Source organism: Triticum dicoccoides, chromosome 7A, assembly GCF_002162155.2.
Source record: "Triticum dicoccoides isolate Atlit2015 ecotype Zavitan chromosome 7A, WEW_v2.0, whole genome shotgun sequence".
Classification (NCBI taxonomy): Eukaryota; Viridiplantae; Streptophyta; class Magnoliopsida; order Poales; family Poaceae; genus Triticum; species Triticum dicoccoides.
In genome coordinates this window covers 59,282,118-59,290,406 of record NC_041392.1, presented here as the reverse complement: position 1 = coordinate 59,290,406, position 8,289 = coordinate 59,282,118, and the positions used below count along the sequence as shown (strand labels likewise).

At 47.4% G+C, this 8,289-nt stretch overlaps 1 pseudogene; it reads left to right on the top strand.

Moving 5' to 3' along the window:
• The first annotated feature begins 963 nt into the window (after positions 1-963).
• Positions 964-3,082, top strand: LOC119333083 (annotated as a pseudogene).
• The last annotated feature ends 5,207 nt before the right edge of the window (positions 3,083-8,289 follow it).

The following is an 8,289-nucleotide window of genomic DNA, read 5'->3' as shown; positions in this document are numbered from 1 at the left end:
CTGTCGTCAACAAACCTGGGTGTCTCATTAGCCCAAGAATCCTGATCGGTGTCGCTGGACGTACAGAGTTTTGTTCATAACTATGATCAGTTTTTGGATTGCTTCACTCCCATGCAAACACAAGTTTCTTCTCCTCCCTTGAGATTAGAAATCACTTTCCCTACGCGTGATCCTAAATCCAATTATCTTACACATGTATGTTCATATATCTACATTTTTTAAGTAGAAAAATATGTTAATTTCTAGGCTCCACAAAAGTAAATAAAAATTGTGGATACCAGAAATTGAAAAGACAAAGTCAAATGATTCGATTGTTTCCCAGGCCTCCCCGGAAATCGATTCGTTCTATCTGGGAACCTTGCAAATCTGACATTTCCCAGATATTCAGGTCCTAAATAACAGAGATGTGATGAATACTAGTCAAATTTTTTGATTATGTGGTCGAGGCATGGTAAGTCTCAGTCTCAGTCATGTACTCATACAGTAACCATACGTGCTTAGCATGTGCAAAAGATAATGGGATTGCTAAGTCTCAGTCGATTGAGACTTCTCAATCGATTCTATATTCGCAAGATCTTACATGGAGATCTATGCAATTTTTTCTTTCTTACATATTATGTCACTTGACTTTTTTCCTTGTGGAGAATATGTCACTTGACTTAGACTTAGTTAACACCTAAAAAATAATGCCATGTATGTCACATGTGATATTTTTGAGTCGTCATGTGATAGGATCCATACGATCTTCAAATATTTAACTAAGGTTACGACTTACGAATAGCTGACGGACGTGATTTGTTATTTCAAAAAGACACATCAGATCATACTGCTGCAGCATGATATTCGTATACTGGAGGACGTTCGTAGTCAGTGAGTGGAGTGGAGGTCACACACCAACCACCAATGGCCCGAAGATTCAGGCGAACAAAACTAATTCAAATGGTGTAGGGGCCGCAGCGCACTTGCACTCCATCGCCAACCTTTCTGTTGATTGTTATTTCGCCATGAGCTCCCGCGTGCGAGTTGTCAATGTCACCCATGTCCACCCTGCCCGTGCCGCTGCCGCCGACGACCTCGAGCTCGCCTTCTTCGACATCGCGCAGGTCGCCAAGATACCGATCCAGCGGCTCTTCTTCTTCGACGGCCCCGGCCTCCGCCGTTCCCGTCCGTCGTCGGCGCCCTCAGGTCCTCTCTCGCCGACACCCTCGCCGTCTTCTTCCCGCTGGCCGGCGAGCTGGCCTTCCGCCCCTCCTCCGGCGCCGTCGTCGTCGACTGCTCCCCGGCCGCGGTCTCCTCCGGCGTCAGGTTCGTTGAGGCCGAGTACTTGGGCAGCGCCGACGACATGCGCCGCCTGTCCCGCGACGAGGAGCACGACACCGAGGCGTTCTCGCAGCTTGTCCCGGACCTGGACGTGACGCAGCTGCCCGCTCGCGTTCTCGCCGTGCAGGTCACCAGGCCGGCGGCGGTCCACGGCGCCGTGGCAGTAGGGGTAACCATCCTGCACGCGGTCGCCGACGGTCAGGCGGTGTGGCAGTTCATGCGCGCGTGGTCGACGGCGTCGCGGGAGGGCGCCGCCGCGCTAGGGAGGCTCGTGCCGCCGCCCACGTTTGACCGGTCTCCGATCCTGCAGCACCCCATCGCCGCGGAGCTGTCCCGAACTTTCTTGCGCTTCTTCGCGCCGGCGCTGCCTCTGGTTGGTAACCAAACCACACTCGACTATCGTACGATTCGTTTTCCTCCTCCGTCCCAATTCATTCAATTCAATTCGCATGCACGAACGAACAATTTAATGGCTGGCGCAGCTGAGGTCGCCGTCGAGTACATCCTCCACGGTGGACACGGCGCCGCAGACCCGAAGGACCTTCGTGCTCACCGCCGACCAGATCCGATCCCTGAAGCAGCGGTGCGTTCCGCAAAGCCGAGCTGCCCAGCCGCCGGCGAGCACCTACGTCGCCATCTCGTCCGTCGTGTGGGCGTCCCTGGTCCGCGCCAAGTCCATGGACCACGCGGACGACGCCCACTTCATGGTCGCCGCGGACTGCCGGCGCCGGCTGCGTCCGCCGCCGGGCGAGGGACCGTGCTTCGCGCGGGCCAACGTGGGCGAGCTGTGCCGCGAGGGCGGGGTGGCGCGCGCGGCGGCGGCCATCCGGGAGCGCGTCCGCGAGGACCTGGAGCGGAGCCCGGACCCGCTGGAGGGGATGGACCGCGAAAACATGTTTTAGAGCCTATGCACCCGGCTACTCCTTATCCAACCATTCATTCCTGCATCACAATTCGTGCAAATAATTTTCTCTTTTTTGTTTCTCTCATATAGAACATGTATTTTGTACTTCGACTTTGCAGCACAACAAAGCTTTCTATGTAGAATGTAGGATAAAACTTACAGATTTTTTGGTCCAACATAAATATACAAAATGAGATTTATTTGATTAAAAAATCTTATTTTTCATATTTATGTCGGACAAAAAAATCTAAAAGTTTTATCTCACATTCTAGTTACAAAGTTATGTTGTACTGCAAAGTTTGAAGTTCAAGACATGTTTTATATGAGAGGAACAAAAAAGAGAAAATTCCATGTAATAAGGTAGTTGTGTAGCACAGATCTCAAAGCAACATTGGAGGGTTAGGATAGTGAGGCCCGGGTGCATAAGCTCACAAAATCTGCATCCGGATGGACCGCGTGCTGGATGTCGTCCGCGGCGTCCCCAGGGAGCGGCTGACCTCGGTAGCGTCGTCGCACCGGTTCATGGCGTACGAGACGGACTTCGGGTGGGGCGCCCCGAGCCGCGTGGAGCTCGTCTCCATGTTCGCGGCGGAGCTGGTGACGCTGCTCGGAGCGAGGGAGGCCGGCGCCGTGCAGGTGTCCGTGGCGCTTCGCCGGCCCTTGATGGAGGCGTTCGCGGACAACTTCCTTGCGCTGGCCGGGAGCAGCTAGCTTCTTCTTGTTCGTGCAAGGAAATGAACTGGTTCCCTTTGAAATTCCCACGAAGTGTGCCGTCAAAATTCCTTTTGTAGAGCGTGTCAAATATTTGGCCATAATAAAGCAATGGAACGGTTATCCGTTGCAGCAGCTACAGCGAAACTTGGCAAATTCGATCCCTCAAATGCCCGCGGACTTGAAAAAATGACATAATGTTGAAAACACATTCACTTTATCTCTAGCTCGGTACCGAGAATACTAACTTTTTATCCTTAGTGATTTTGATGTAACAATGATTTTTTATTCTTTCTTTCACTAAACATACTCTCTCAAAGAGATCAAACCCAACTAATAAACACCATTACCCTCTCGCAGATCATTCATCTACACATGGCTAGTAAAAAAACATGTTTTAGATTCTTCAAGATTTTTCAAAGTTAATTCACATGTTGTACTTCATGAACATTTTTTAGAAGTTTGGAATATTATTTCAAACACGTTAAACTTTTCTTAATCCATGAACATTTTTTGAATTCATCAACAGCTTTTAGATCCACGACAACTTTTTTTTCGAATTCCTGAAAATTATTTGAATTCGTGAATAATTTTGGAATCCATGAATATTTTTTTTTTACAAATGTTCATAATTGTTTTACAATAAAATTGGAAAGCTAAATGTTTAGGAAAAACCATAAAATTGAGAAAAAATCAGAATTTTAAAATACAAATAAAAATGGAAAATAACAAAAACTATCACTGGAAAAGTCAAAAGAAATATAATCTTAGTGCGCCGGTTCACAAAAGAGTGTTGTAGGCGAGAAAGTGCCTTCATTCTGTAAGATCTATTTCTCGCCAAATGCGACACGATTTTTTGTGTGTGGTGGTCTTTTGTAAGTTTTTCACTGTTATGCATCGGTTTTCTTCGAGTTTACTATGGTTTTCGTTTTATTTTCTTCTATTTTCTCTGTTTGTTCTATGATTTTTATCGGTTTTCTTTGTTTTCTTTTTTTTTCGTTTCTTTTTTGCAACACATGCTAATTTTCTTCATAAAAAGTTTACATTTTATATACGTTGATTTTTTTTTAAATATGCTTAACAATTTTCAAATACTAGATTAACATTTTTTCCATATATATTTTTGATATCTACTTTTTTCCATGCACATTGTATATTTTCCCTGTACGTCTAATACATTTTTATACACCTATTAAAATAATCGAAATCCCTGATTAAGATCCTTTCGAAATCAAGTTTTGAAATTTTGTGAATACATGTTAAAAAGTTTTTAAATACACGTTGAAACATTTTGAATGATATGTTTTCTTTCTAAAACTCTAAGAATTTTACTATAATTCTATAAAAAAAAGACACAATCATATTTTTTGAGATGTGTGAACTTTTTTAAAATCTAACGTACATTTCTTTGAATGAATCAAATGTTTTTTGAAATACACGAACAATTTGTTTAACATTGTAGAACGTTTTCTAAAATGATCACATACAATTTTTTGACACACGTGTTTTTTTTCAAATGTATATAATTTATTTTGAATGGTACAAATATTTTATAAAAGTCAAACATTTTATTACACTTAAACATGAGATGAACACTTTAAAAAATAACTAAATTACTTTTTGTAATATATATGTATTTAATATTTTTGAAATATAAACAAAAGTAAAAAGAACTTGCATGACTTTCAGTGACTAACCAACATGGCTACTGGGCCGGTCCACTTCCGGCTCCCTATAGGCGAGCTAAGCTAAAGCAATACATAGTCACACCTTGTTCACGCTCTCTGTGATACCTTCCCAAGTGGTGGCTGTAGCAGCCTAGTGGCTCGGCAGCCAGGCACGGCTAGATAGCAAGGCGCGTGATGTGGCAGGAGCTAAAATGTGCAGACCTGAGGAAAGACGATGAGTTGGTTCAAAAAAATAGAACTGGCACAAGTGCCAAGCGAGAGAGCAGGATGGCTTGATGACGGCGGTTTGGTGTTCTTCCCCGGGAATGACACCTGTATGCGTCAGATCGGGATCCCGGACGGAGTCGGGAACGTCTCGGCCGACACGCCATATCGTCAAATGTCTGTTCTACGTGTTCAGTTTTTGGCTCACAACGGATTCGAGGCTATGACACTAGCCTGAATTTCGGTGTATTGGTGTTCTATCTCCTCATATGGTGTGCATTTCGGCGACACTAGTGGTCACAAGGTGTAATCAATACTATTAGCAACTCACATGTACCAATCTGAGGTTTGAGACAAAGATTGGATACAAAAGATGAACTAGAGTTGGGTGATGAAATGATGCTGATAAAGATGTTGATGGAGATGAGTCCTCCCATGATGAGAGAAGAGTTGGTGATGATGATGGCTTCGATTTCCCTCTCCTGGAGGGAAGTATCTCCGGCGGAATCGCTCCGCCAAAGAGCAAAAGTGCTCCTGTCCAGCTTTCATGTGACGTCCCCAATTTGACCGTATATTAATCATACACGCAAACGTGTACGATCAAGATCAGGGACTCATGGGAAGGTATCACAACACAACTCTACTAATAAAATAAGTCATACAAGAATCATATTACAAGCCAGTGGCCTCGAGGGCTCGAATACAAGAGCTCGATCATAGACGAGTCAGCAGAAACAACAATATTTGAGTACATACATAGGTAAACAAGTTTGCCTTAAAAAGGCTAGCACAAACTGGGATACATATCGAAAGAGGCGCAGGCTCCTGCCTGGGATCCTCCTAAACTACTCCTGGTCGTCGTCAGCGGCCTGCACGTAGTACTAGGCACCTCCAGTGTAGTAGGAGTCGTCATCGACGGTGGCGTCTGGCTCCTGGACTCCATCGTCTGGTCGCAACAATCGGGTATAGAAGGGGGAAAAGGGGGAGCAAAGCAATCGTGAGTACTCATCCAAAGTACTCGCAAGCAAGAAGCTACACTACATATGTATGCGTTGATATCAAATGAAAAATGGGTAGCATATGTGGACTGAACTGCAGAATGCCGGAATAAGAGGGGGATAGCTAGTCCTATCAAAGACTATGCTTCTGGCAACCTCCATCTTGCAGCATGTAGAAGAGAGTAGATGGTAAGTTCACCAAGTATCATCGCATAGCATAATCCTACCCGGCGATCCTCCCCTCGTCGTCCTGTTAGAGAGCGATCACCGGGGTGTATCTGGAACTTGGAAGGGTGTGTTTTATTAAGTATCCGGTTCTAGTTGTCATAAGGTCAAGGTACAACCCCGGGTTGTCCTTTTACCGAGGGACACGACTATTCGAATAGATAAACTTCCCTGCATGGGTGCACCACATCTCTCAACACGCTCGATCCCCGGACACACTTTCCTGGGTCATGCCCGGCCTCGGAAGATCAACACGTCGCAGCCCTACCTAGGCACAACAGAGAGGTCAGCACGCTGGTCTAAATCCTATGGCGCATGGGTCTGGGCCCATCGCCCATTGCACACCTGCAAGTTGCGAACGCGGTCGGTGAGCAGACCTAGCCTCCCTTATACAAGAGCAGGCGTTCCAGTCCAACCCAGCGCGTGCCGCCCAGTCACTGACATCAAGAAGGCTTGGCTGATACCACGACGTCGAGTGCCCATAATTGTTCCCACGCAGTTGGTTAGTGCGTATAGGCCAATGGCCAGACTTAAATCAAATACCAAGATCTCGTTAAGCGTGCTAATTGAATTAACCGTGGACGCCGACAAAGGCCAGGCCCACCTCTCTCCTAGGTGGTCTCAACCTACCCTGTCGCTCCGCCACAAGGGTTCACTCAGAGGGCCGTTAGGACAAACGTCCTTTCGGACCCAATCCGTAAATCACTCGCGGGTACTCTACGAGCCAACCCGACTTTAGTCACCACAACCATCATATATTATGTATAAATATATACCCGTGATCACCTCCCGAGTGATCATGGCCTGATAGTATAGCATGACAGACGGACAAGAATGTAGGGCCACAAATGGAATACTAGCAACCTATACTAAGCATTTAGGATTGCAGGTAAAGGTAACAACAGTAGTAGCAAGGACATGCTATGCATCAGAATAGGATTAACGGAAGCAGTAACATGCTACACTACTCTAATGCAAGCAGTAGAGATAAGAAATAGGCGATATCTGGTGATCAAGGGGGGGGGGGCTTGCCTGGTTGCTCTGGCAAGTAGGGGTCGTCAACAACATAGTCAGCCAGGGCACCAGCAGCGGCGTCAGTCTCATAGTCTACCAGAGAGAAGAGGGGGAAGAAACAATGAATACAATGCAAACAGATGCATATCGATGCATGACATGACAATTAACGGTGCTAGGTGCGCCCTAACGCGGTAGGTGGTGATACCGGTGAAGGGGAAAAACAACCGGGAAAATATCCCCGATGTTTCGCGTTTTCGGACAAATGAACCGGAGGGGAAAAGTTGCGTGTTCGCTATGCTAGGGATGTGTGGCGGATGAACGGGCTGCGTATCCAGATTCGTCTCGTCCTTCTGAGCAACTTTCACGTACAAAGTTTTTCCATCCAAGATACGGTTTATTTTATATTGATTTTAAAAGATTTAAATCATTTTTAGCATTTATTTAATTATTTTAATTCATTATCCAGAATAGTCAGTTGACTAAGTCAAACTGACATGTGGGTCCCACTTTTATTGACTAAGACTAACTAAACAAGTTTAATTAGTTTAGTTAATTGATTAGTTTAATTAATTCTTTAATTTTTTATTATTATTTTAAATTCTTTTTTATTAAACGTTCTTGGGCCGTGGGGCCCTCGTGTCATAGGCATAGGGGGCCTATCGGGCGCGGGGCTAACGGGTGTGGCCCGAACAGGCGCTGGTCAGTGGGGGAGCACCCGGTTCGGCGCTGCGGGCGCCGGTGGCCACGATGGTGCGGCCACAGTCGGCCGAAAAAGCGGGCTGGGATGGCGGCCAGCGAGGATGCCACGGGCGAGCAGCGCGAGGGTGAGCGGGACGAGTGGGTGACGGTGGGTGGTAGCAGCCGCAGCAACGGTGACGAGCTGCGGCGGCGCGCGGGGCAACAACGAGCAGCAGGGGGAGGCGAGATGGCGCGGCCGACAACGACGACTACGGGACGAGGCGGGCGCGGTCAGCAGCGATGCCAGGCAGCAGCAGCAGCAGCAGCAGGAGGAGGAGGAGGCCAGGGGTGGAGCGCGGCGAGGGAAAAAAGGCCACGGTAGGCGCGGGGCACGCGCGTGGCAAGCGGCGGGGCGGTGAGGGCGCGGGCGAAGCGGCACCAGTAGGCAGTGCAAGCGGGGGAGGACGCGATGGTGAGCGCCAGGCCACGACGCGGGCGAGCGAGGGGAGCGGCGCGCGGCAGCTGCAGTAAGGTGGGGCGCGGG